At 40.5% G+C, this 27,340-nt stretch overlaps 1 protein-coding gene across 1 annotated transcript in view; it reads right to left on the bottom strand.

Moving 5' to 3' along the window:
- Positions 1-19,973: 19,973 nt before the first annotated feature.
- The window catches only part of LOC129144958 (uncharacterized), a 125,289-nt gene continuing 117,922 nt past the window's right edge, over positions 19,974-27,340 (bottom strand). The window contains exon 4 of the transcript XR_008549840.1: positions 19,974-20,243. The gene's annotated coding sequence lies outside the window, so the exon portion shown is untranslated. The remainder of the gene's footprint in view (positions 20,244-27,340) is intronic.

Here is a 27,340-nt window from a genome sequence, read left to right as displayed (position 1 = left end):
GTATATGTTAACCTCAAGGGCACAGGGATAATTATCAATACAGGGGAAACCTAAAACCAGGTAATTAAAAATTTCTTTCTTGACTTTGGAATGCCTCACATAATTTTTTTGCTGTAGATTTATTTCAAACCACTTTTACTTAGATTAACATAAAAGTAAAATGAGATTTGTATTTCCTGACATGCATCAGCAAACTTAGGGAACAAAAGTTGTCCAGTGCAGACAAGGGAACTGAAAGGAAAATGCTCTTGTATGTAGCTTACACGTAGCTTACACACTTGGATTCAGTCCACACACAGAGAGTCAAAGGCAGCTTGAAAGAGAGGGAATGAAGAGGAGTGACTAGTAATGCTCAAAAATAAATTTAAAAAAATAAAGCAAAACAGCAATCAAACTGAGCAAGAGATCAGGAATTCAGTCATGTGAGAGCACCAGGAGTACTTTCCTGGAGAGGAGAAACTTAGAAGTTTCTCCTGAAGTTTGAGAAGCCATCATGTAGATCCTGTGAAGAAGGTGACCATTCTGTTTTGTCCCCAAGTATAAAGCAGTACCAATAAATGAGAGTGAGATCAAATTGGGCTCAAGAAAAGGAAGAACTTCTTAACCATTTCAGTGACCCTCAAAATGGAATAGACTGTTCTAGTGTTCCTAGTTCTTGAAAGGTTTGGTTATGAACTGGACATCATGTCTCAGGGATGTTGTAGGTGATATTAGGGGAGAAAACAGGTTGCAACAAATCAGCTCTCATCCTGTTTAAAATGAAATAAAATTTTACAAAGATAAAGAATTCCTGTATTTTGGTTTCCTGAACATTAAGATAGATATAATGCTATTTACCGATCTTATTATATAGATTGCTCCTTGTTTAAAATGTACAAGAAATGTAATTTGCAACTATGCCATGTAAATCAATTAGAGATTATCTTTGAACATTAAAAAATATATAAATAGAGAACAAACTAAGTTGTCTTCAATTTTTTTAAATGACTTTGTAGAAACTACACAGGAGAAGACTACCTGAAAATATCTTTTAATTCTTTAATTTTTCTTTTAATATTATGGACCATCTCAAATATATGACAGAATTAACCACTGTTAGTTCTATGGGCCAAATCATGATTATGCCCATGAAAAAAATCCCATTTTGAGGATCTTTATGTCACATCTAATCGTAACAGTCCCCTGTTAGGTATTTTTAGTATACCCATTTTACAGAGAAAAAAAATTGACGTTCAGAGAGATCCAGAAACTTGTTCCAGGTCACCCAGCTAAACATGGAGTGTCTGACTCCTCAGACTGTTCTTTCCACTATGTCACACTTCTTTTCGACCACTTCCTGTCTTGGCTGAACAAAGTTCAGGTCAAACGTCCAAGCAAGGATGATGTGCTCTTGTCACATCTCCGAATTAAACCCCATAATTTCTAAGTCTGAGTTGGAAATCCTGTGGCTCTGTGTTCTTGTCTGGCCTGAGCAGGAAAGTGTTTATTTTGAGATATGCCTCTCTCAGAATGGCTGGATATTTTTGATGACCATTGATAAATGAACCGTGTTGACTTGTTGCTCATCTCGCAACTGAGGCTGTCCTTTCAGGCCCTGCTCTCAATTTGGGGTCTGTTTTAAGGAGGGTGTGAAGGTTATTAACAGGTCCATGGAAATTATAAATAGAGCCCTGAGCTTCAGCCAACTCACCGTATTTATGTTTTTGGGTTGCGCTGCAACTGTTGTTGGTAATTATAGACGCGTGGGTGAGGATGGGTACTGATGAATAGTTCCTCCTCCTAGTTTCCTCTTTGTACAGGTCCAACATTGAGGGTGTCTGAGCTCATAATCCTATCATAAAGCCCCTCGTGTCAAGTCACTGCTGTATTTCCCAGTCAACTGAAGTAACCAGGAAGAATGAAAGAGTTCAAGGTATTTACCATTTGGGTTACAGTTTATATAGTCAATGTCTTCTTTAAAAGAAATAACGTGACATCAGAAAAAGGTTGTTTCTCCTCCTACCTTTATATAGTACAAGCAAGATTTTCCCTTTGTGATGGCAAAGCATTTCCAAGGTCTTTACAGATAAATATGTAAAGAGGATTAATGGGTCTAATTGAAATGATAATCCTCAAGAGAACTCAGTGGAATCAGGCAATAAAGTGTTATAAGCTATAACATAAGCTATTTTGGTACCTCAAAATTACATATGATTTATACCAGTGAACAAGGGGGTCAACTTTTCAGATTATCTTTTGATTATCTGGTGTACCAAGAGCAAGAGTTGGTTATAACCCTTGGATGCTCCCTGAGTTGACCTTGTAGCTGTCAGAGTAGACTCATCTGAGTCTAACTTGTTTTTTGAACTTGGGATGAGCTAAAGAGACACCAATGGAGTAGAAATAGCTGAGAGAAACAAAGGAAAAAATGATGTCACCTTCAAGTTACACACTTTGGTAGACATTCTTCCTCACTCTCCAACCCTGCCCTATGCCTTTGGGTGATAGCAGCAAAGTCAACTATTGGGAAAGAGAAATTGAGGATGTCTAGGAGGATTTGTGCAATTCCATCTTATATGTTCTGTCTCTTCCTTCTTTTGCCTCCTCCTCTCCTCCAATCAAGTTCATCTGCTCTGGTAACAAGCTAAGCAGGTGGGTATTCAAGCTATCTAGAGGTTATGGACCAGGACCAGAATAATGTGGTACATGAAACCAAGAGGAAAATATCCATGGACAAGGTTCTGCTATCAAACAAACTTGTGACAGGCCAGCAAGCAAAAAGGAAACAGTAAAAGCAGTCAGTCACAAAAAGCTATATGACTCCATTTATATGAACTGTCTGGCAAAGCTATAGACAGAAAATAGATCAGTGGTGCTTAGGTCTGAGAGGCCTGGGAGATTGGACTGTGATGGCTCAAGGGTATAAGATTGCTTTTTGGGGGTGGTAAAAATATTCTCAAATTGATTGTGGTGGTGAATGTACATCTCTGTGAATATGCTGAAATTCACTGAAATGCAGACTTTGAATCAACTGATGGTAGGAGAATTTTATCTTAATGAAGCTGTTAAAGAAAAAGGTAAGAACTGATATATTTGAGAAGCTGAGCTTTGGAAAACCAGAAATGTTAAGTAAGGAGCAGTGAGACAGAGAAAGCTAACAGGAGTGGGAGGTCCTGGGAGAGTAATCAAGTTGCTCTTGGTACAGGTTTTATTTAGTTCCTGCTATAGCTCATGTTTTGAAAAAGATTGAGACGGAAACTTCCTCCATGTCAAAGATTGCTGGAAATCACAAGGTACACACTTTGGTGGACATTCTTCCTCACTCTCCAACCCCAACAAGAAGATCATTAGAATTTGCTTCTCCCATTCTGGGGGAATGAATTTGTCCAAAGATTGAGCTGACTTGGAGAACCTCTCTTGTGATAGGATTATAACTATGGAAAAATTTCTATCTTGTCATTTCCTGAAGACTAACTAGAAATAATTTGTGTGTTGTGATGCTTCGGGATTAATTGTTCTTTCAGGTGGCAGGACCTCATTCAAAGAGTTCCGAAGTTGGCTAGCCATTGGAAGAGGAAGATGGTTTTAGTTAATTTGAGCAAAACACAAAATTATTCCAGTATTCCTGCAACAAATAATGAATAAAGAGCCATTTGTACAAGATCCAGTTTTAGATACAGTGATGTGAGACTTTCATCTGGTATTTAGCACGTGCTGGTCATTTTATAACTCTCCAACCTCATTGTCACAATGTGTCTCATAAAGATGCCCACATAAATGTCTCTTTGTGCTTATGTTATTCCTTCTATCTAAAACATTTGTTCTCCTTTTCCACAATTAACTAATTCCTACCTATTCTTCAGGAATCTTCCAAGAAGCCATCTCTTAATTCTCAGGACAGTCTGGGAGTCCTACCCTATGTCCCCTTAGAAACTTGTTTGTACTCTGTCAACACATTTACTGCATGGTAATGCAATTGTCTATTTATCTGTTTATTTCCCATTGGTCTGGAAGCTTATTAGGACTCATCTCTGTCCTTAACCCTTGAACTAGTTCCTACACATTCTTTTTTTTTTTTTTTTTAAGATTTATTTATTTATTTATTTATGCAAGCATTGGGTGCAGTCAGAAGCGTGGGAGGGTGAGAGAATTCACTAGAGCCAGAGTGGGGAACAGAACTAGGCAGACTGATGAAATACACTGCTGAGGGGAGCAGCGGGGAGCAGCAGGAGAGGTGTGTCCTGCCATGTGGGACCTTTGCTGGTGGCCGGGGATGGAACAGGCACTGCAGAGGCTGCAGGCAGCTTTGCAGCACAGCGCTCAACTGCTGCACCACCAGGGGAGGCCCGAGTTCCCACACATTCTTAACAAATGTATGCTAAGCTCCTTCATTGCAAAGAAGCTATGCAGTGGCCACCTAGGGTGTTTGACCAAAGAAATTTGGTGGCATCCCATTATCCTCAAATATCACTCCAGTAAGTATGCCCATCCAAAAGAATCATGGAGGGGTAAGTCATTTGTAATGTCAACAAGGTGTACCATAAGGTCAAGCACAAAATAGGTCCTCTTTAAATATTTGCTAAATCGGTCTATTTGTAGTCTTTGACTATTATATGTGTATCTTACATTCCAAACTTTCAATATCTTAGACACTTCTACCCTAAATTGTTGCTCACACACCGAGTTTAGATGTTCATTCATTAACTAACAAGAGAACACTAGGGGATTCCCCTAATGGAGGTGCACAACCATTCAGTTTTGACCTTAAGGCCATCTTGGTCATGCAAATTCATGCAATTGTCTGGCTATTCAAATATTCATTTACAAAAATAAGTGACAAACAGAAAAAGAAAGTGCTGATATTAGTGAAAAGAAGCACAGAGTTATCATCTACTTAATAAAATTAATAAAAAATAGAAATCACTAAATGTGCTAAAAGAGGCAAATCTTTAAGCTTCAATTGGATGCTCAATGGAAGATAATCTGATTGCATGTTGGGTTATGGACAAAAGGAACAAATTAAAGAGCTCTGATGAAAATCTGGACTGTAGTGTCAAACATAGTATCCAAAAAAAAGTAAGGCATAGTTAGCATTTCTATATTGATTTTTAAAACTGCTGGAGTCCTTTCACCCCTTCTCCAGACTAAGTAGTCTCAGTCTCCAGACTACTTAGTCTCTGAGACTAAGTAGTCTCAGAGACTAAGGAGTTTGAGTCTGTTGCTTGATATCCATAACTTTGAATTTCAATGTTTTCATCAATACATGACAGGAAGTGGCTTTTGTCATGTTAGAAATTATCAAAACCTTTTCCAGTCCCAGAAAACTTTGGAGGGAGTAACACTTTAATAACAGTCAACTGTGAACAAAATTCAAGGATTATATGTTGGCTATAGCTTTATTGATAAGTGATTAAAAAGAGATATAAAGTAAGACATATATAGATTACCTAGCAATTGTGTCTTCATCAAGTTACTGAGTCCTTCAAACCTCATTTTCTTCATCTGTAAAAAGGTGATAATAACATCACCTTCCCCATAGGGTGGCTACAAGATGCAAATAAGTGAATATATTCCATATGTTAGTAATTACTCTGAGCTGATAATAGAGAAGCTGTTCACAAGGAGGAAAGCAGGATGCAGGAAGAAGAGGGACTAAACTTGGTCTACTTCACAAATTGTCTAGAGCCACACAGGATCCTGAGCTCTATTAAAAACTCTCTGTGGAAACACAACTTCTATTACTACTCCTCATCTACCCACTGGGTCATTCTGGCTTCTTCTGGGGTGAGTGGGAGTATGCTATTTATTCACCTAATGACTCCTTCCAAGCTAGAGAAGTTGGAAACCCTGACGGTTGTTCCACCCATTACTTCTTTCATTTCACCACCTCTGCTCTCTGGAAGGTGTGTCTCCTGTATTGTTGTCACGTCTGTATGTTGATTTTTCAGTTACCAGAGGCTCCCAACTTTTTGAAATAGGTGACTACAACTCTGCAGCTAAATTAAAAGAAGTTGGGTTGAGGATATGCTGTGAATAACAGGATGGGGCAGAGGGGCTCTGTGTGACAGATGCCAGGTACCCTCACCTCCTGAGATACGTGGTCACCATCCTGGCTCTCCGTGTTTGTTTTCACCATTCTGGTTCTCAAAGTCACACAGTGTGACTTCCAGTCTTTGCCTCCCTGGCCTCCCAGAAGCATCTGACACTGTCTACTAACTTTTCAGCTTTTAGCCTTCTTCCCCATCTTCCTCAACATACTTCCCTTCTTCTTCACACTATCTCTTTATGGCTCCTCTATCTTTGCTCAATTGATGAGAGTCAAAGGACTTGCCCTTGGCTTTCTGTCATTCTCGCAGGACAAGGCCATTCTCTGCCATCGTTTTAACTACCTCCTACCTATACGAATTTCATGGTTTTTCTCTTCATCCCTGACATAGCTTTGAGAGTCAGATTTACATAATCAACTGCATGCTGGGCCTCTCCACTTGAATATGCTATCAGCATCACAAATTCAACATGCACAAAACTGAATTAATTCTCTCTTACACCTTCTTCTCCCCATATCATCTATAGTCAGTCAAGTCAGAACCCTCAGTGTCATCTTAAACTTTCCATTTTCCTTCAACTCCCAACCTCCTCCCTCTTCTACATGTCCACCAGTCTTGGGAATTCCATCTTTCAAAAATGTTTCTAATCCTTTCACATACCCATTGACTTAGTTGCAACTCTTACATCTTCCTTGAATTATTTTAGCATCCACTCAACTAGTTTTCTGGTCTCCCATCTTGCCACCTTCAGACACATTCCTCCTACAGAAATGATCTTTCAATGAAATTGAATTTTCAAATGAAAATCTGAGCATTCACTTACTTAAAGCTTAGCCAGAGGCTCTCATTGCTCACACAGTAGAATTAAAAAACCCTTTTGCAGGGCCTCCCCGGTGGTGCAGCGGTTGAACGCTGGGTTGCGAAGCTGCCTGCGGCCTCTGCAGCGCCGGTTCGATCCCTGGCTGCTCCCCGGCCACCGGAAGAGGGTCCCACATGGCGCGCAGACCTCTCCTGCCGCCCGCTGCTCCCCTCAGCAGTGTACTTCGGTCCTTCTGCCTGCTCTGCTCCCCGCTCTGGCTCTGGTGAATTCTCTTACCCTCCCACGCTTCTGACTGTACCCAGTGCATGTATGAACAAAACAAACAAACAAACAAACAAATAAATAAATAAAACATGCCTCTATAAATAAATAAATAAATGAATGAATAAAAAACCCTTTTGCGGAGCATGCTTTTGGATATGGCTCCAATATTTCATCTCTATTCTTCTTTGCCTCTCTTCAACTTATACCCTGGACATCAAACTTCTAGAAGTTACCCCAAGTCATGCTATTCCATGTCATTTCAAATGCAACAAAAGAAAAATGTTTTATTGGCATTTGCATTTCACTCCCACCTACACAAACACTTATTTATTCATGAAAGCTTCATCCAAACTTGAGCTCTTTAGGTTTCTGGAACTTCTACCTCCTTTCTTAGAGATCTGACTGCTTTCTCTGTTCTGCCTCCATATATCTTTATAAGGGATCTGCCACACTTATATACATATCTGTCTCTGCTAGACTGAAACTCCTTAAGACTGATGATGCTGCCCTTTTAGTCTTTACGCTCTGCCCTATGCACAGGGCCTGCCGTAAAGCAGACATTTGTGCCATGTGTGATCAGTAAGAGAACATGGCACCTCATTACCTTTTGAATCATCTGGAAATAAAAACCCAAGAAGCCACCTTTGACAGCTGCAGTTTCAGTCTCAGTTGTTCAGTCTGGGCAACTGGACTCAGGCAGAGTAACCTCCTGAGTCCTTCACCATTTCAGAAGGCATCCAACTTTCTGTGAAGTGTACACTGTCATTTGCTGAACAGGAATCAAAAGTGATCCTGCTCATAGGGGGGCTTTTATTTCTTTTCGCCCAAATCCCACACACTATGGATTATGCATCTTCAAGGTCATGGTCTTGGCAGTCCTTAGCAATCAAAGCATCAGTAAAGAAAAAAAATCCCACTCTGGGATTTGGTGAGACATGTTGGTTTCAAAACATTGCAAATCATTAAACGAGTAATGTTAATGGGATCTTAGAATAGTAAACACACCCCCAGATGGATAATGATATTAGTTGCATTTTCTGGAAAGAAAAAAAAAGCAACATTTGGCTGCAAGGACAGGACGATGGAAGAAATGTCTGCATGGGTAAATCAGATTCTGATAAGATAGGTAAATTACATTTTCTTTTAAGATTTATTTTTTTATTTATACAAGAACCAGAGTATAGGCAAGATGTGCAGGAGGGTGGGAGGATTCACCAGAGACAGAGCAGGGAACAGAACAGGCAGACTGACTGAAATACACTGCTGAGGGGAGCAGCGGGCAGGAGAGGTCTGCTCGCCATGTGGGATCCTCGCTGACTGGCCAGGATTGAATCCACACTGCGGACAGCTTCACAGCACTGCGCTCAATGACCTGAGCCACCAGGGAAGGCCCTAAATGACATTTTTCTAACTGGGCACACATATTCCCAAATCAAATCATTCCCCTGAGGTAGAGTGTGTGATATGGGGGAAGTGAAAGGAAGTGGGGAGCACACAGAGGAAGAAAACAAAGACATTTGTTTTCTAAAACTGTCACTCATACTGATTGAGAAAGAGTTTCTCAAGAATTATGAATATCCTATACAGGAAGTAAGACCTCATCACATGGCTGGGATTAGCCGCATACTTGTCAAGGATTGGTTTTTCCCTTCTGTGGTGAGAGGACAGCCCCAGGCAGGTTTGGATACCTTCCTCGCCAGCCTGACCATTTGAATACATTCAGCACAGGCCTTCCAAACTGCTCAAAGGCAGTAGTCCCATTACCTCAACTTCATGTGGAAATTTCATAATGGTGGAATAGAGGGGGGGGCTTCTTTTGTAGGTTTACATGGGGTGAGATCAGTACCTTTCCCCAAATAGTCTTTTCTGAAATAAAACAGCTTGCCTGCACATGTATCAAATTAAATAAAACATTATTCTTTTCACCTTCCAGTTTAATTACCTTTGCCCCTTCTCTCTCTGACGCCCAAGTATTGGTCCAGAATCCCATATTTTTAAAGTCTTTTATTCTTAAAGAAAGAAAACAACATAATCAACTCATTCACGCTCAGGTGTTGGTCACTCAATATAACCAGTGTTTACATTTAGAAGAAAGAGTAAGTATTTCGCCAAAGGAATAAATCTCTAATGGTGAAGTATCTAGTTCTGTCATGAGATCTATTGGGACTTTCCAGTGCCTCGTAAGTACCAGTACATTGATGACTACTGGTGATGAGGACACATAAGCATGACCCTCATGCCTGGATCAGACTTCATTCCCTGACAAGAAGTTGGTAATTTCTTCATGGTACTGCTTTTATGAAGGTATTTGGCTTTTTAGGTATTTGGTATTTTAGGTATTTGGTATTTTAGGTATTTGGCTTTTTTTTTCCAAAAGTACTAGGCAGAATAACTTAAATTGCAAGGTCCTTGCCCCAAGCCCAAAGAGCCTTATCATATTGCCCCTCTATCCAGGACTCCTTTGACAGAGAGAACACAGACTGAGAAGGGACAAAAAAAAGTTATCATCCTTGAACTTGCAGGGGTGCCAATTTTAAAGACCCAAAATAATCTGATGGTAATCTTACAACAGGTACATGAAAGTATTCACTCAATAATCACTAATTAAGCTCTGACTGTGTGCCAGGAATTGTTCCAGAGATGCACCAAAGAACAAAACTGACCAAATCCTTGCTCTGGTAGAGCTTAGGGTTAGAAATCAATTTGAACTATTTCCTTCTATCTCCAGAAAGCAGAACTGGGACAAATGGGTAGGAGTCTCAGGGAAACAGATTTCAGTTTCATGTAACATACAACCAAATATGGAGTGGTAATGAGCTCTCTGTCCCTGAAAGGGGTCTGAAAATTATCTGCATGGCTGCTTGTTGCAGAGATCCATGCACAGACTTGGGCTAACTCCATTGTCTATGATTGTTTTTTTTTTTAGTGGTATTTTTTTTTTTTTAGGGATCTTTTTTCAAACAAAATCTATGTAGCTCCAATATATTAAAAAGGAGAGTTGCTATGGCTATAATGGAAAATATGAATCTAGAGACACCCTGAATATGTCTTCATCCACTAATTCCTTGCTAACCACAAGCTACTGGATGAAATGATCGAGAAGCTTCTACTCTGTTCTAGTGTCGTGGGACCTATGAATCTAAGTAGGATGGCATAAGTTTCACCGCAGTCTTCCCTACCTCTATCTTTTCCTAGAAGAGAGTTTAGAGAAGCCAAAGAAAAGAAGCAAAGGCTCTGGGAGCATCATAGGACACTAAATGAATACTATTTGACAATGTCAACATGGGTCAAAGATAAAGTTTTGCTTGAGTGGACGTAAAGATCATAACACCATTTCTCCAGATCCAAAAAGGACACATTTTCTAGGATCCTGAAGCTTGAGAAAAAGCCAACAGGATCAATGACACCAAAAGGACTTTAGAGGGAAGTAGCTCGTGGATAGCAACGAGCAGGGAGAGAGAAGGCACTCCCAGGCCACTCACTGAGACATGTAAGAACTCATTTGCAATTTTCTGATATAATGTTCACTTTCTAGCAATGGACTCTATCATCACACCCTCTCAGATGTAACAGGTGTGACTACAGGATTATACATTATTCTGCAATCTAGAGCAGGAAGTTGGAAAAACAGTTCTCTTTTAAGATTCCATTCCTGGAAAGTCCCATCCCCATTGGGCACATTATGCTTGAAGAAGAAAGCTTACAGCGGTTCAGAGGACTCTGGGATGACTTGTGTTCACTGGCTGGGGGCTGGTGATAGGATGCTGGAGAAGGTAATCTCCCAAGTAGAATTTTCCTGACAATTCTAGAAAAGTTCACTGAAACTTGAGTCACATCTTCTAGCTCCATGGTTTATAAAGTTTTAAGCTAAAGTGAGTGAATCCATAAAAATTTTCTGAAATCTATGGTTTTCCAAATATATAGCATACATGAAAAATGATTTAGGGGGAGATGTGAATAGTGCTACTCAACGAAATTCTTTAAACAAACTAAGCAAACTTCATTCCTGCAGGACTTTCCAGAATCTTGACAATGCCAATGTGAACTATGACCATATTTATACTATATACATAATATAGCACACAGTATTTCCTCATTTTATTTGAACTTCACATGCTTTTTTTCTCATTGGGCAACTTTAAGCACTCCATTTTCTGTAACACACCTTAGAAAACCAAATACTTAGCCAAGTTATATTAGTTTAGAGCTTTATCTTTCATATTATTTCCAAAATACACCATAGCCTTTTCCACTCTTTGGGAGATAAGACTTCACATAGATGGACTGTCTACATAATTAATTGAAGCTACAAACACCAGAACAGTTAAACCATTCATCTGAAAATCTTTCTAAAATATGCCATACACACATCTACTTTTGATGAACAAAAATAAAATATTTCTGGACATAGAAGTGAACACGCTTATTTTTAAAGATTGAAAATTTGGGGGGAAATAAATAGGGCAAAAGTGAATCACCAACCCATAACTCTGTTAACATTTGATGTAATTTCTCCCACCCTCTATGTAAAATGTATAAATACAGACTATATGCTACAACTCAGTACTTCTGTCATTAAACATTCTTTGAACATATACTTTAATGGCTATTATAGCTTATAATATAAATGTATCAAAGTCATTTAACTATTACTTTCATTGGATAAATCAACTTTTTTATTATAAATAAGGATGAATATCATTTTGTCTCCATTTCTATTTTTTAATAAATGCTTATTAGTGGGATTAATATGTCAGAGTATATAAATATTTATAGGTTCTTGATACATATTTTCAAATTACCTTCCAAAGGATTTGTACCATTTTTACACTTTCAAGTTATTTAGAAGATTGGTATTTTACCATGCCCTCACCAAAATTCAGTGTTAACATTTTATGTTACATACCAATGTTGCCCATCATTTGACCTTGAGATGTGGAGATTATTCTGGATTACTTAGTGGATCAAGTGTAATCAGAGGGTCCTGAAAATAAAAGAAGGAGGCAGGAGAGTCGGTGTTGGAGTGATATGATATGAAGATTTGACCAGCCATGAATAGCTTTGAAGCTGAAAGCTGGAAGGGTATCATAAGCCAAAGAAGCTAGGCACTGGAAGCTAGCAGCTGGAAACCTCAAGCAAAGAATTCTCCCTGACAGCCTCCAAGAAGGAATGTACCAGGATTTTAGCCCAGTGAAATCCATTTCAAACTTCTGACCTCCAAAATTGTAAGACAAGAAATTTGTGTGTGTTTTTTTTTTTTTTTTTTTTTTTAAGATTTATTTACTTATGCATACAAGAGCTGGGATATAGGCCAGAGGTGGGGGCAGGGAGGTGAGAAGATTCACCAGAGACAAAGTGGGGAACGGAACAGGCAGACTGACTGAAACACACTGCTGAGGGGAGCAGCAGGCGAGATAGGAGAGGTCTGCTGCACCATGTGGGTTGCTCCCTGGCTGGCCAGGGATTGAACTTGTGTTGCAGTGGCTGGCAACAGCTTGATAGCAAGGTTGTTAACTCCTGTGCCACCAGGGAGGCCCAATTTATGTTGTTTTAAGCTACAGTTTGGAGTGACTTGTTACAGCAGCAATGAGAAACTGGCACACTGGGTCTAGAAGTTTTTTAAATAGAAAACTGCATGACTTTAGTGCTTAACCTTGATGACTGCTACTTTGGTTGTTTTATTTCCCCCACTCTCCCAATTATTTCTATGGTAACTGGTAATCTAACCTATATCTAGATCAGAGCCTAAGTAGGGCATTATTATTTTACAAGAAGTCGCCCCTTCAAATTAAGTCACAAACATTAGGTCAAAGGGTGAAGTAGAAGGAAGCTGAAGAGACAGAGTGTTCAACAAGTTTTCTGGGAAATCACAAGTCTGGGCCTTCAGCCCAATTTGGAATTCAGAATGTTTAGGCGAAGTTCATGGCCCCTAAACTGAGAGAGAATATCACCTTTTAACATCTGTACTGGGTGTAGATAACCATCACTATAGCTCAGTAAAATCCCTTCTGTCTCTAAAAGATGGGTAGTTCAAGGACATGTAATACAAAGAATCCACTTAACAGAAAGTCTTCTAGGAGTAGGGCTGCAGGATTAAATAGATTTTGTGACATCAGGAAATTTGGATCCAATCCAAGTGGTAGAGCATGAATTATTCCAATATAAACCTAGACTGTTCTCATGAAGAATACCCAACTAAGAATAAAGGAGATTCAGGACAGAGTGAGAACCTGCATCTAAAATGCATAGGAGGGCCTCCCTGGTGCCACAGGCGGTTGAGCACTGCACTGTGAAGCTGTGCTTAGCCTCTGCAGTGCGGGTTCTATCCCGGCCGGCCGGCAAGAATCCCACATGGCGCTGCAGACCTCTCCTGTCTCACCCGGTGCTCCGCTCAGCAGTGTATCTCAATCAGTCTGCCTGTTCTGTTCCCCGCTCTGTCTCTGGTGAACCCTCTCACCCTCCCATGCATCTGGCCTGTACCGCGGTTCTTGTATAAATAAATAAATCTTTGGGAAAAAAATAAAATAAAATGTATAGGATATTTGCCCTGTGGCTGGAAAGGGATGTACACTTTTTTGTGTGATGGACCTTGAAAGGGACTCTAAGTGTCTTCTTATCTCTGCATCCATAATGTCTGCCAAAAAATATCTGACATACAGTAAGGGCTCAATAAATTCTGTTATGAGAATGAATAATTAATTGACCTCAGCCATCTTTAAGATCTCCTGATGTCTACTAACACTGATCTAACATGACTCTTTAAAAAAAGTTTCAAATCTTAACACTAAAGACTAATTCAGAGAGTCTTAACTCAAGATCACTTAGAAAGTTAAAAAAAGCAATGAGGAAGTATTGGATTAATATATTCGATCTTTTTATTTCCAAGGGAAGGGGAAAAAAAACCGTTTTCTCTGATTTATAAGGTGTGGAGTGACATGTGAGGAAGAAAAGCAAAATGGTTGAAGGTAAAGAAAGAATGATACATCTTAATCTCATAATTTAATATGTAGTTCTAATAATGTATGTCTGGCATTTGGAGAGAGTGCCTGGTATAAATTCACTGAACAAATGACTATCGTTATTATTCTTCCATATTTTTCATGTTCTGCAATAATTAAAAAATTATATAAAATAATAAGGCCATAATTTATAACAAGACAAAAGAATATATAGTTTGTTAATTTATTAGAAAAGAAAGTAACTAATGGATGATGAGAAGACAATCTTTATATGTATATACTGGCACCTGTGACACACAGTTATGAAAATGAGTGCATCGATTTAAATATATTTTCTTGGCTGTGTTCATTACTTAAAGGATCAAATATGAATGCTCTAGAAGACTATTTTTTCAATGTGGTATTAATACAGTCATTTTTGAATAGGTTGATTTACATATAAAGGGTCTCATTCAAATAGAACACCATAGGAGACACAAATGAGGGGGTTTCACTCAGGGTCTAGAAACTATCACCAAGAAAGGTGACATAGAGATCAGAACAAAACAAAATAACATGGCATAAATCAATTAAAAAAGAAGTGCCCCTTCCAATGAGGAATTTTAACTTTTTGTTTGCTGCAATGGATATAGATGGGATCATATTCATTTATCGACACAAAGAAATGTTAGAATGGATGTGCATCTGAGGTTGCCAGTGTAGACTAGCTAGATGATCCACATTTAATATGCACGATTATGTAAGGAAGGTGATAAATGTACAACCTCAAGACCACTGTGTTATTCGAGCACTTTCTTCCCAAATCTGTCATCCAAAGTTCCGAGATATGTTGACAATCTGAGCACTTACCCTTACAAGGAATGCAATAGCAAGACCTAAGTGATTTAATTTGAGGCCCAATTACGGAAACCTACCAAGAAAGTTCCAGTATGTTCTTATTTCTCAAAATTCTCAAAAAAAAAAGATTTCTGAAGTCTTGGAAAAGAAATTGCTAGTCACTAATAAATAGTTATGCCACTCAATAACAGTTTGGTTTTTATGGGCCTTCTAGAGTGTAAAGTAAAAGAGGCAGTTCAGATATTGCATACCTTGATTTTTTTTTTTTTTTTTTTTTTTTTTTTTGTTTATACATGCACTGGGTACAGTCAGAAGCGTGGGAGGGTGAGAGAATTCACCAGAGCCAGAGCGGGGAGCAGAGCAGGCAGAAGGACCGAAGTACACTGCTGAGGGGAGCAGCGGGCGGCAGGAGAGGTCTGCGCGCCATGTGGGACCCTCCTCCGGAGGCCGGGGAGCAGCTGGGGATCGATCGGGCGCCGCAGAGGCCGCAGGCAGCATCGCAACCCAGCGCTCAACCGCTGCGCCACCGGGGAGGCCCTGCATACCTTGATTTTGGCAAAAAAAAATTTAACTAGGTCACTTACAATGTCCTTGTAGAAGCTACTATTAGAATGTAGCACAGTTAATAGACTGTTCCTTCAATAACCAAAGAACACTAATTGGCTGACTAGGAGATAGTCTCTCCTATTAATGCTTCAGGGAAACCAGACATTATCCTATCCTACAACTGTTATTAAAGAGCAGAGGAAGCTTGGATTAGATTGCCTAGCATGCTCACTATCACTAGGAAGAGTTATAATTCATGATCCTAGTGACAATCAGGAAATGAAAATAGAAGATTCTCAAGGTGCATTAAGAGTTTGGGTCCTAAGGAAATGTCCTATCTTGCTGCACATCAGAAATATCTGGGACTATGATAAAAAATATGGACACCAGGTCTTATTATCTCAGATTTCAAGAGGTAAAGTCTCAACATTGAAAAAAAAAGTTATCCAATTGACCCATAGATAATTAGCCCAGCACCCCACTTTCAGAACCATTGCATTAGTGGGATTTAGTAAAGAAACTTTTCCAGAATCATAATGGCCCCTACCTGGCAGTCCAGAGAGCTCTATAGGTTTTCAAATCTTTCCTTATACTCTGGTTCAATCTGACTCTGCCTCTTCTTGAAAGATCAGGGCAGGGGAAGGGAGGAGCACAACATCTGATAAAGAGAACAGTTGCTTAGATGTCATCAAGACTTGGAGTCAAACCTTGCTTCTGTGCCATACCAGTTGCGGAACTGGGTCTGTGCCTCCATTTCCTTCTCTGAAACCATGAGAATTTAGTGAGATACACATGTAAACGGCTTGCCTGGCAAGTAGGTGGTCAGTTGATGCCAGCCTTTCATACATAACAGGCTGCTCAGCATACTCGCCAGCTCTGTGGACCTTGGGTCCATACTTTTGGCAGAATACCTTTTCCATAGTTCTGAGGAAAGAAAGTACCATCTATTGAATATCAACAGTGTGCTGGGCTCAGTTTCAATCTTATTTGCTTTAATTGTTTCCAAGACCTTCCTTTTTTGCACAGAAGAAAACTGAAGCAATGAGAGATTTAGACTTCCCCAAGACACTCAGCTAGAAAAGGACACCAAGAATTTGGTTAATAAACTTACACTAAGGATTCCCCGCGGCACTTTTTTAATGGTTAATATAAGGAGTGGAGAAAGCTTTGCCCTTTAAAAAATCTAAAGAGAGACATTTTGAAACTGCGAGGGAGGGGGGAAGTCACACCACCTACACTCCCCATTACCTGAACACTCAGCAATTAACCAGAGGAAAAGCCCTACAAACAGTCACCTCTCTGTCTCTTTATCTCTGTCTGTGTGTCTGTCTGTCTCTCTCTCCAGGCATGCTATTCCTCCTTATTCAAAATTACAATACATAGGGGCAGGAAGATCACAGAGCAGGTTTTCTGATCCAGCAGACCAGGTAAAGGAGGGGTCAGAGTCCTCAGTGGCTTTTGCAGGTCTTTTATTTAGATTTACCAGGCATATGGCAGGCAGGGGTGCTGGGGGGCCTGGAGACTGGCAGTCCTCCCAGCCCCCAGCAAATCCTCATTCTATCTGGGCTCTCCGGCTTCTCTCGTGTTCTTACTGCTTCTCTTCTCTCGGCTTCCGTTCGTTCTTGGCTTCTTTCTCGGCTTCTGCTGGCGTCCCCGTGACACCGCCCTTAAAAGCCCAGTCTCAGCCCAGGTGAATCCCATCTACCTATGCCCACACCCTACTCCAGGTGCCCGCCATCAGGCATGCATTCAGGACCTCAAGGATCCATCATCTATCCTGATGGCGGGAGGGCAGAAAAGCCTGACATTTTTCCTTACCCCACACAATACTTCCCCCAAAACACTAGTCCTTTCCCCTCTTACCACTTAATCGCCATGTCACTTACTATCATTGTGGTTATTTTTCTTATTCATAGAGACTCTTCCCCCATTAGAATGTTATTTCCTTTAGGAAAGGAATTCTTGCCTATTTTGTTTATTCTGATATACACATCCTAGAAGACCTTGGTACACAAAATCAGCCAGTTGTGGCCTGAATAAATGAATGGATGCATGGCTGAACAATGGACAGATGGCTGGATGAATGGATGGACGGAGGAACAGAAAGTCTACAACTTTATCTGTCACAAATGTTGAAAATAATTGCAATCTCTTTAAATAGCTGCATGTCTAGTTTTTCTATTATGAAGATAGAGTTTTTTAAATGTAAGCTCAGTTGTGGAGGTGATTACTACTTGAAATTAAAGTGAAGGCAAAAATAGGGCTTAGTTTATCTCCTACGTCAATGTACTGGCTATTTTCCACCTGCCTGCCTCACCCTCCCATCTACTCTCCACCTTGCTTTAGGGTCTAGAACCTCTTTGAACTGAGTAACAAGTTTTCCTGACCTTTGGCTTCCAGTTAGGAAAAGAAGAAGCCCAGACTATTTTCTTCCTCTGGCTCTCAAGTTGCTGCTGCATCGCTCTTCCAAATTTCCACCTGCCAGGCACCCTCTCAGCACCCTGCTCTCTCTAGGTACTGTAACTGCTCCCACAATTCCCTCGGGCCAGGGAAGGGGGGGATGGGGGCAACGACTCTCCATTTTGCACCACCTGGAGCACTTTATATCCTTCCTTAACTCTGCCCATACCTTTCAAAGCACGCCTTTATTAAATTTCCCTCGCCTGGTTGAATACACCACCCTTACCGCACTTCTTACCGATATACTGTGAAATGGGGAAATGTGCTGAAAGTAGAAGAGCTGAGTTTTAATGCTAATTTCACCACTAACTTACTCAAGACCAACCACCTCTCTGGACTCAGTTTCTTCATCTGAAAACTAACACAATTGAGTAAGATGACCTCTAACATTCTGTGATTTTAAGACGTTCTTAGCTCAGAGAATGAAGAATTTACTTCCCCATATGCTAAAAAAAATGTTAACTTGATCCATTTTCTGAAAAGGAGCCAGTTTTCTAGAAACTTTCCCACAAGGTTTATAGCTATACTATTTCCAATGAACTGAGCTTGGCAATAATAAAGTTGGCCAAACCCAGTCCTCTTTAACCTCACTTCAAATCAGTACTTGCCTGGAAATTTGAGGTTACATCTTTTAAAACTATTATACAAGTAGCACGTAATTCTAATAGAAAAGCCAGAATTTTCAGTTAGAGTCAATAATGACTTTCAACATTTTTATGATTGATATCTGATTTTTTCCTATTTACTCACTTATTCTACAAATATTTGTCGAGTGCCAGTAGGTATACCCCAGGTTGTTCTAGGCATGTAGATATAGGATTAGTGTTGCATTATTGTGAAGTACTTGTGTTGCCAAACTCTGGATGCCACCTCAATTCTCCACTTTGGCCAAGCATAATATCTAAAGAATTATGTAATCTTTGCACTTCTTTGGGCAATGTGTACAAAGGACACCTACGTTCCTGGAAGGGTGACTTTTGTCTATTAGGACCAAGTGCCATTTGACTTAGCCACTCTGTCCTAGATACAACCTCCAGCTTCTAGTGAGAAAACTTTTTTTTTAAGATTTATCTATTTATGCACACAAGAGCTGGGGCGCAGGCCAGAGGTGTGGTGGGTGAGAGGATTCACCAGAGTGGGGAGCAGTATAGGCAGATGTACTGAAAAACACTGCTGAGGGGATCAGTAGGCAAGGCAGGAGAGGTCTACTGTGCCATGTGGGTGACCTCCCTGGCTGGGGATCAAACCTGTGCTGCAGTGGCTATGGATAGTTTCGTAGTGCTGTGTCCTAACCCCTTGCACCACCAGGGAGGCCCCTCTACTGAGAAAACTTTATATCCAACCCTAAATGTTAATAATAAGAACAGATAGGGAATAAAGTTACCCTTCTGGGAAGTGGGGCTTGTTTAACCAAATGACATTGAGCTTTCCTGCCTCTAGTTCCATCTTCCCTCTGGAAATCAGCTATGCCTGTGTACCCTTCTGTGCATTATAAGATATACTGATGGTGGGCCTCCCCGGTGGCGCAGCGGTTGAGCGCTGGGTTGCGAAGCTGCCCCGCAGCCTCTGCAGCGCCGGTTCGATCCCGGCTGCTCCCCGGCCACTGGAGGAGGGTCCCACATGGCGCGCAGACCTCTCCTGCCGCCCGCTGCTCCCCTCAGCAGTGTACTTCGGTCCTTCTGCCTGCTCTGCTCCCCGCTCTGGCTCTGGTGAATTCTCTCGCCCTCCCGCGCATCTGACTGTACCCAGTGCTTGTATAAATAAATAAATAAATGTTTAAAAAAAAAAAGATATACTGATGGTGTTTTATAGTACCCATATTAGAGACATTTGAAAACAGAACATAAACTTGACACTCAAATTATTATTTTTTTAAGTATCAGAATTTTTTTTAATATTCTTGTTTATTTTTTCATGATATCAAATTTCTCCCCTCAGGAGATGTCACCATAGCTTTCCCATCAGCAAAGCACTCATAATCTTCCACCATATTCCATTGTGCCCTCCTGGCTCTCCCTCCCCATTTTCTACCCTCCCCTTCTCCCTGATCCTCCCCTTCTGAATGTCTCAGATATATGGCCTGCTTTCAAGTGTCCATCTTACAGTTTGTTTTTGTCTGATGCTTTGGTTTCTCTCAATTCTTCATTTATGTTAATGCATCCAGTATTTTATCTTTCTCATTTCATTTGGAATAATCCCTTCCAGTTCCATCCATGTTTCTTCTGAGTTTATCTTTTTTGATTGCTGAGTAGTATTCCATTGTTGGCACTCACATAAGCTTCAGTAGGAAATGATCCCATCTCAGACATCGGGCCAGAGAGAATAATGTCACTGTGCAGAGAGAATAATGAAGAAACATGGACCAAGGTCAGTTTGATGATTGAAAACGTAATTTAACTTCTTACTTCTACTCATATAACAAATATTTATTAAATGCCTGATATGTCCCAAGTCATGGAACCAAATAATGATGTTGACTTAAAAGAAATTTCCATCAGAGTTAGGAAAAAGCAGGTAAAGACTGCTAATACAGATAGAATGATGTAAGCCACAAAAGAGCACAGATAGAGTGCTGTGGACCTCCAGTGATGAGAGACTGTATCCTGAGAGGGACTCAAGAGAATAGGGTGTAGTTCATACAAATATAGATCACCAGTGCCTGCCACGGGCAGTGGTTCAACTCATCAGAGGAGAGTTGCCTTAACATGTAAGGATTTGGTCTTTTCTAGGTTTACCAGAATTGTAGTGCAGGCCAAGTTTGTCTTATGTCTTTATATTAACAGAGCTGCCCCCCCCCCCAACACACACACACCACCTCCACCCATAGCAGCAATACATCCAAACCTGAATCATGACTCTTGCTCCTGGTCAGAATATCCCCATCACCTGTCGTTGTTCTCCAGGGCCCCTGGGTGGCAGCAGGTCAGTCCTCAGAGAAGAACTCACCGGCACCATGGTATTCATTTATTTGACACAAGGGACCTTTGAAGTCATGACATTTTCTGCCTATGTTTAAAGCTGTTTCCCATGGGTGCAGTTAATTAGTCAATAATGATAATCAGCCAATGGTTTTGACAGTTTAATCACAACTAAACCTCAATAAGAAGCTGGGCAAGTGCAGAGGATAAGTTGGATTCAGTTTGGTTAATATACTGAAGTCTCTATGAATGGCAAAGTTAGAATTGTGCTGAGTGCCACCTGCTCACCAAAACTTGGGACTTCAACAGCTAGACTTACCAGGTAAAAGAATAAACATTTTTTGATAGAAAATAATCATAAAGAAATGATAAATTTTGTTTTGTGTTTTAAGCATGGTAATCGCAAAAATGCATGTGTGTGGCCTTGCAGATGTCTTTCCAAGTTGCATCTGTATCTTTATCGACATAACATCATCTTGTCTTGGCATAACATCATCTTTCAATTTGGTTAACACATCAGTCTCTCACAAGTTGGTATTTTGGAAAGGTCAGCTCTGTGCCAATTCACCCACAGCCTCTTCTTATGGGATCAACCTTTGCCTGCTCTTACTACTACTCAGTGTTATACTTCTCTGCCCATAAATGGATGGCCAAGCCACTGACACCAGAACCAATGGCAGACAACCCATACACTGGTCAGAACAAAGAGTCGTCAAATAGCATTAGAACCAGAAGAAGTAGTTGCTTAATCATAGAAATGAAAGATCCATGAACTCCTGCTGCTAAAGACGTGGAAGGGTCCTTGAATCTAGTATGACATTTGAGTTCTGGGCTCCATGAGTCCAATATTTAAAATGGCTCCTTGGGGCCTCCCCGATGGTGTAGCAGTTGAGCGCTGGCTTGCGAAGCTGCCCGCAACCTCTGCAGTGCCAGTTCGATCCCTGGCTGCTCCCCAGCCGCCGGAGGAGGGTCCCACATGGCGCGCAGATCTCTCCTGCCGCCCGCTGCTCCCCTCAGCAGTGTACTCGGTCCTTCTGCCTGCTCTGCTCCCCGCTCTGGCTCTGGTGAATTCTCTCACCCTCCCGTGCTTCTGACTGTACCCAGTGCTTGTATAAATAAATAAATAAATCTTTAAAAAATTTAAATAAATAAAAAATAAATAAAATAAAATGGTTCCTGTTGGATTCTACAAACAACCCTTTATCATTTAAAAATAATATGATATAGGAGGACTGATCACAAAAATCTGCAAAGAGCTGATGAGACTCAACAACAACAAAGAAAATAATCCAGTCAAAAAATGGGCAGAAGAGCTAAAAAGAAACTTCTCTGAAGAGGAAATGCAAATGGCCAACAGACATATGAAAAAATGTTCAACATCACTTGTCATCAGGGAAATGCAAATCAAAACTACCATGAGATACCATCTGACACCAGTGAGAATGGCACATATTAAAAAAACTAGCAACAACAAATGTTGGCGAGGGTATGGAGAAAAAGGAACTCTCCCACACTGTTGGTGGGAGTGCAAACTGGTCCAACCACTATGGAGAGCTGTGTGGAGATTTCTGGACCTACTAAACATAGAGCTTCCATATGATCCAGCAATTCCACTCCTAGGTATTTACCCAAAGGACACAGAAACATCCATTCCAAAGAACACCTGCACCCCTATGTTTATAGCAGCACTATTCACAATAGCTAAGCTTTGGAAACAGCCCAAATGCCCAAAAATAGATGACTGGATCAAGAAGATGTGGTACATATATACCATGGAGTATTACTCAGCATTCAAAAAAGAGAAACACATGCAATTTGCAGCAACATGGATGGCGCTGGAAGGGATCATGCTCAGCGAAATAAGCCAGAAAGAAAAAGAAAAATATCAGATGGTCTCACTCATAGCAGGAATCTAGAAAACTTAAATAAGGGACCAGGAAAATGAATAACTATAAGAAAGTGAAAATCAAAATCAACAAAAACTATGAACCAAAGACACTTTTGGGGGGGTAGGTGGCGGGAGGGGAGGGATTGGGCTCAGAATGGGGGGGTTGCAATTGTATGGGGAATATAAAAATAAAATTTATTATTTAAAAATAAATAAATAAATAAATAAATAGATAAATAAATAAATAAAAATAATGTGATATAGGGCCTCCCCTGGCGGCGTAGTGGTTGAACGCTGGGCTGTGAAGCTGCTTGCAGCCTCTGCAGTGTCGGTTGGATCCCTGGCTGCTGGCGAGGGTCCCACATGGCATGCAGACCTCTCCTGTCTCACCCGCTGCTCCCCTCAGCAGTGTATTTCATCAGTCCTGTTCTGTTCCCAGCTGTTCTGTTCCCAGCTGTTCTGTTCCCAGCTCTGGCTCTGGTGAATCCTCTCACCCTCCCGTGCTTCTGACTGTACCCAGTGCTTGTATACATAAATAAATAAATCTTAAAAAAAAATCCAACAGCTTAAAAATAAATAAATAAAATAAAAATAATGTGACATAATACAATATGCTAAAGCCCTTTGTCTTGAGGCAGCTAGAATGGTTTCCTGTTCATTGCAGAGAAAAGAGTCAGATTAAAAACCAATGGGAAATTAAAAACTGGGCCCCAACCAGACTCCTGGGCCATCCAGACTTCTAAAGAAATCACAAGAAGAAAGACAAACTGGCAACGTCTTAGCCATTACTGGGAAAGCAATAGAAGCCAAAAAAAGAAAAAGGGGAACTGAAAACTTTTAAAGATGATTTGGAAAGTTTGTGTGTGTGCACCCCCCTGCTGGGTATGCAGTGACTTGTAAAACCAACACCATGAATGGAGATGATCCAGCCTCACTGAGCTATCTCTTATCAATGAAACCTAGCACTTAAACAACTAAACTTAAAATAGACTATGAATGACTGCTGCTTATGAGATATGTTAAATGCACAGGAATCACAAGTCATCCAAGCCAATTCATGAGAAAAATAGGACAATAATATTTGAGGCAACCTCAAAAGCAGGTGCTGGGTGTGCCTCCATGACCCTGGGTTTTGTTTCCACTAAACTTTGGAAACTAAATGACTCTGCTCTCTATTTAAAAACCTAAATATATTAATTCATATAGACTGTGTCTAAATAAAACACATTTTCCAAATATCTCCTCCATGGTAGCATTTCATGGCCTAAGATATTCATGACTTATAATTAGAGAATATATGGCTGCTATCTAAAATAGTCCAATTGATTTGGAAATTGAATGATGAGCATGTTTAATCCATGAAGACATTCCAGATTAAAAACTAAAATTTATAAATTGAATGTTTCACTACTTGAATGGGTTTTTCCAAGCCTGTATTGTATAAATTGTGTCTTCTGGCCATGTGGGAATAGTGTGGTAAAGTTTCCAAAGTTACGGACTTTGGAAACAGATGGGCCTGATTTTCTAGTCACGGGACCTCAGGTGAGTTACTACTGCTTCTTCAACAAGGATGATCATAAAAATAATTTGGTTTTTGTAAGAATTAAATTAAGATTTTAAGTGTTTCAAACAGTGCTGGTCCTTAGTAAGTACTCTACAAATGCTTGCTACTATTATTTGCGTTGTTTTCATTGAACTCACAAGGTAAATGTTTAATACATGCAGTATTGTGCTAGGTATGTACTTCCAATATCTTGTTTAAAACTCACAATAGATGCGGAGAAATTACCATTCTGACCCAGACCTTCAGCAGCAGAAGCTCATGGATCTTGGACGTCTGTGATTAACTAATTTGCTAAAGGCTGATTACTGAAGAACAGAACTACGATTCGTTAATTCGCTCATTAGTACATATAACATGTTTTTTTTTTTTGTAGGCACAATCATTTAATATAATAATTTTCAAACTATTTTGCCTTAGGATTTTTTATTTTTTTATTTTTTTTTAAAGTATTTTGAAATTCCATCTTTATTTATTTATTTATACATACATACATACATACAAGCACTGGGTACAGTCAGAAGCGCGGGAGGGTGAGAGAATTCACCAGAGCCAGAGCGGGGAGCAGAGCAGGCAGAAGGACCGAAGTACACTGCTGAGGGGAGCAGCGGGCGGCAGGAGAGGTCTGCGCGCCATGTGGGATCCTCCTCCGGTGGCCGGGGAGCAGCCGGGGATCGAACCGGCACTGCAGAGGCTGCGGGCAGCTTCACAACCCAGCGCTCAACCGCATTTAAATTTTATTTTTATATTCCCCATACAATTACATCCCCCTTATTTTGACCCCAACCCCTCCTTTCCCCACCCCCCCACCCCCCACATTCAACATGTTTTTATTGGGTATTGGCTACATTATGTTCTAGGTGCTGGAATACAGGAGACACGGATATTTCCCTCTGGAACTTGCCTTAAGCTAGGGAGAAAGCAAAAATAAATATATAAATAAATAAATAAGTCAGTAAATAGGATGGGGTGGGAGTGTGATAAGGAGAAAACTAAAGTGGGGAGGGGAGCGGAACCTTGGGGAAAGATGGGGTGTATAGTTCAGAATACAACTGTGGCTAAAACTAGGGAAGAATAAGGAAGGTTTCATCAAGAAAGGGGATGTTTGAGGAAAGGCTTGAAAGAGGAAAGCAAGCAAGCCAGGGGGATACCTAGAGTTCCAGGGTTCCAGGCAGAAGAAAGAGCATGTTCAAAGGCCCTGAGGTAAGAATATGCCTGGCATGTTGCAGGAGCAGTGAAAAGACTTAAGGAGAGAAATGTGTGGCTTAAGCAGAGAAAAGAGGGAGAATGAGAGATGAGGTCAAAGAGGGGAGGGCTTGACTGACATTGGTATTATCTGGGGTTCTGCATCCACAAAGTCAGCATTGATGGAAGTCTTCCCCTTGAAAAGGCCATTTCCTTCCCATTCTCTCCATCTTGCATAGAGGAAAACTCAACGCTGGCATTGGCAGTCAGGTTGTTCATCAGCACTGGAAACCACCTAACCGGCATCTCCCCCTCCCCCCCACCCCAGTCAACTGGAAGCAACCATGACGACTGTGCTCACAGTTCTTGCAGAAATGTGCTGTGGTCTCTCTGAGTTCATCACGGCACCTTCCTATGCAGGAGTTTCAATTCAAGGTCATTTTTGGTTCCTTTTCAGTAGCAGACTCAGAACCAGATCTATTCAAGGGTAGGAATAAGGCAGACACATTAATAGCCAGACCCTAGTGGGAGTTTTTATTTTCCATTTCCTCCTCCTCCATATTTATTTGTTTCTTCATCTCCTTTGTGTGGTAAAGGTGACCCTGAATGATATTTTCAGATAAAACTTTAAAGGGTGGGGTAGAGAATAAGAGAAAGTCACCCTGCATTGGAGCCTACGAGTCCCCAGGCCTTGTCAGGATGTGGAGTTAGGCTGCCTGGGTTCTAATTCCTATCCCACCACTTAGAAGCTGTGTGATCTTCGTCAAAATTCTTAACCTCTTCATTTCTCCCCATTTTTAAATTAGGCATGGTAATAATATCTGCTTCATCAGCTTATAATGAAAAGTAAATTTAAAATACTTTAATATGTTTTAGAATTTAGCCCAAATTGAGGGCTGCCTCCCCTCCTTGAGTGCTTTTCATTGCAACAAGAAGGCCGTTTGAAGAGGCAGGGGCTCAAATGATGTGGTTGTTTCAGCCTTTCCACTCAAAACATGATTCAGGTATTTCCTGCATGCTTCATCTCTCTGCTGAAAGTTCTTTTCTTCCCCTGCTAGGTGGTCCCAGCACCCCCAAACTGATAAACCTCTTGAGTTCTCAGAAGCAGACTCAGAGAGGTTACAGTCTTCTCTGAAGTCTGAGGCAGTGGCAGGGGAGGGGGGTGTCTCACTGCCTCAACTGAGGATGCTGTTCTAACCATATCTTTAACCTCCCCTGAAGCCGACTCTTACCTAGTTCTTCTTACCTTCTGCAGAGCACTGAGGGAAATGTTTGCAAATTTTTCTATAGAAATATCAAAAAACAAGCAAGCATCCTTTCTAGAAAAGGAGGTTTATAGCAAGAGAATATGCAGAGATTACATTTTTTCCTTGATCAGTGTAATTTGTCTTGTGGGAAAAGGGCACACAGAAATTGGTGAATGTTGTTTAGTGGTCACAGTTTATTAACCCTGTGTTCCTACTGAGAGGAAAAAAAGACTACTCATGAAATTAGTAGTTATAGCAGAAAGTCTCCCATGACTGGGATAAAGCACAGTCAATACTACTATCTGCAGAAGCATAAATCAGCAAATAAATGACATATTAAGAATAGCTACAACATTTTATAGGAACAAATATGTCTTAGATTAGTGTAATTGAAAAAAAAAAATGTGTCCCAGAAATGCTTTTGCAGCCCAGTGATTTAAACAAATAGAAAGTTTTCTTATTGGCTCAGATGACTGTTTCTGAGATGGCTTATGATTGCTCATGACTAACCTTCGACAGGCAGAGCCCCCTCAGGTTATGAATTTAATTGCTGAGCCTATTATCACACTGGCTCTGTAACAAATAGGTACATGACTTTGACACAAACCCCTGAGATTAATTTAAAGAAA

This window comes from Talpa occidentalis, unplaced genomic scaffold (genome assembly GCF_014898055.3).
Source record: "Talpa occidentalis isolate TD23 unplaced genomic scaffold, MPIMG_talOcc4v2.1 talOcc4.8, whole genome shotgun sequence".
Classification (NCBI taxonomy): Eukaryota; Metazoa; Chordata; class Mammalia; order Eulipotyphla; family Talpidae; genus Talpa; species Talpa occidentalis.
Note: the sequence above shows the minus strand (reverse complement) of the source record. Positions and strands in the feature narration are given on the sequence as shown.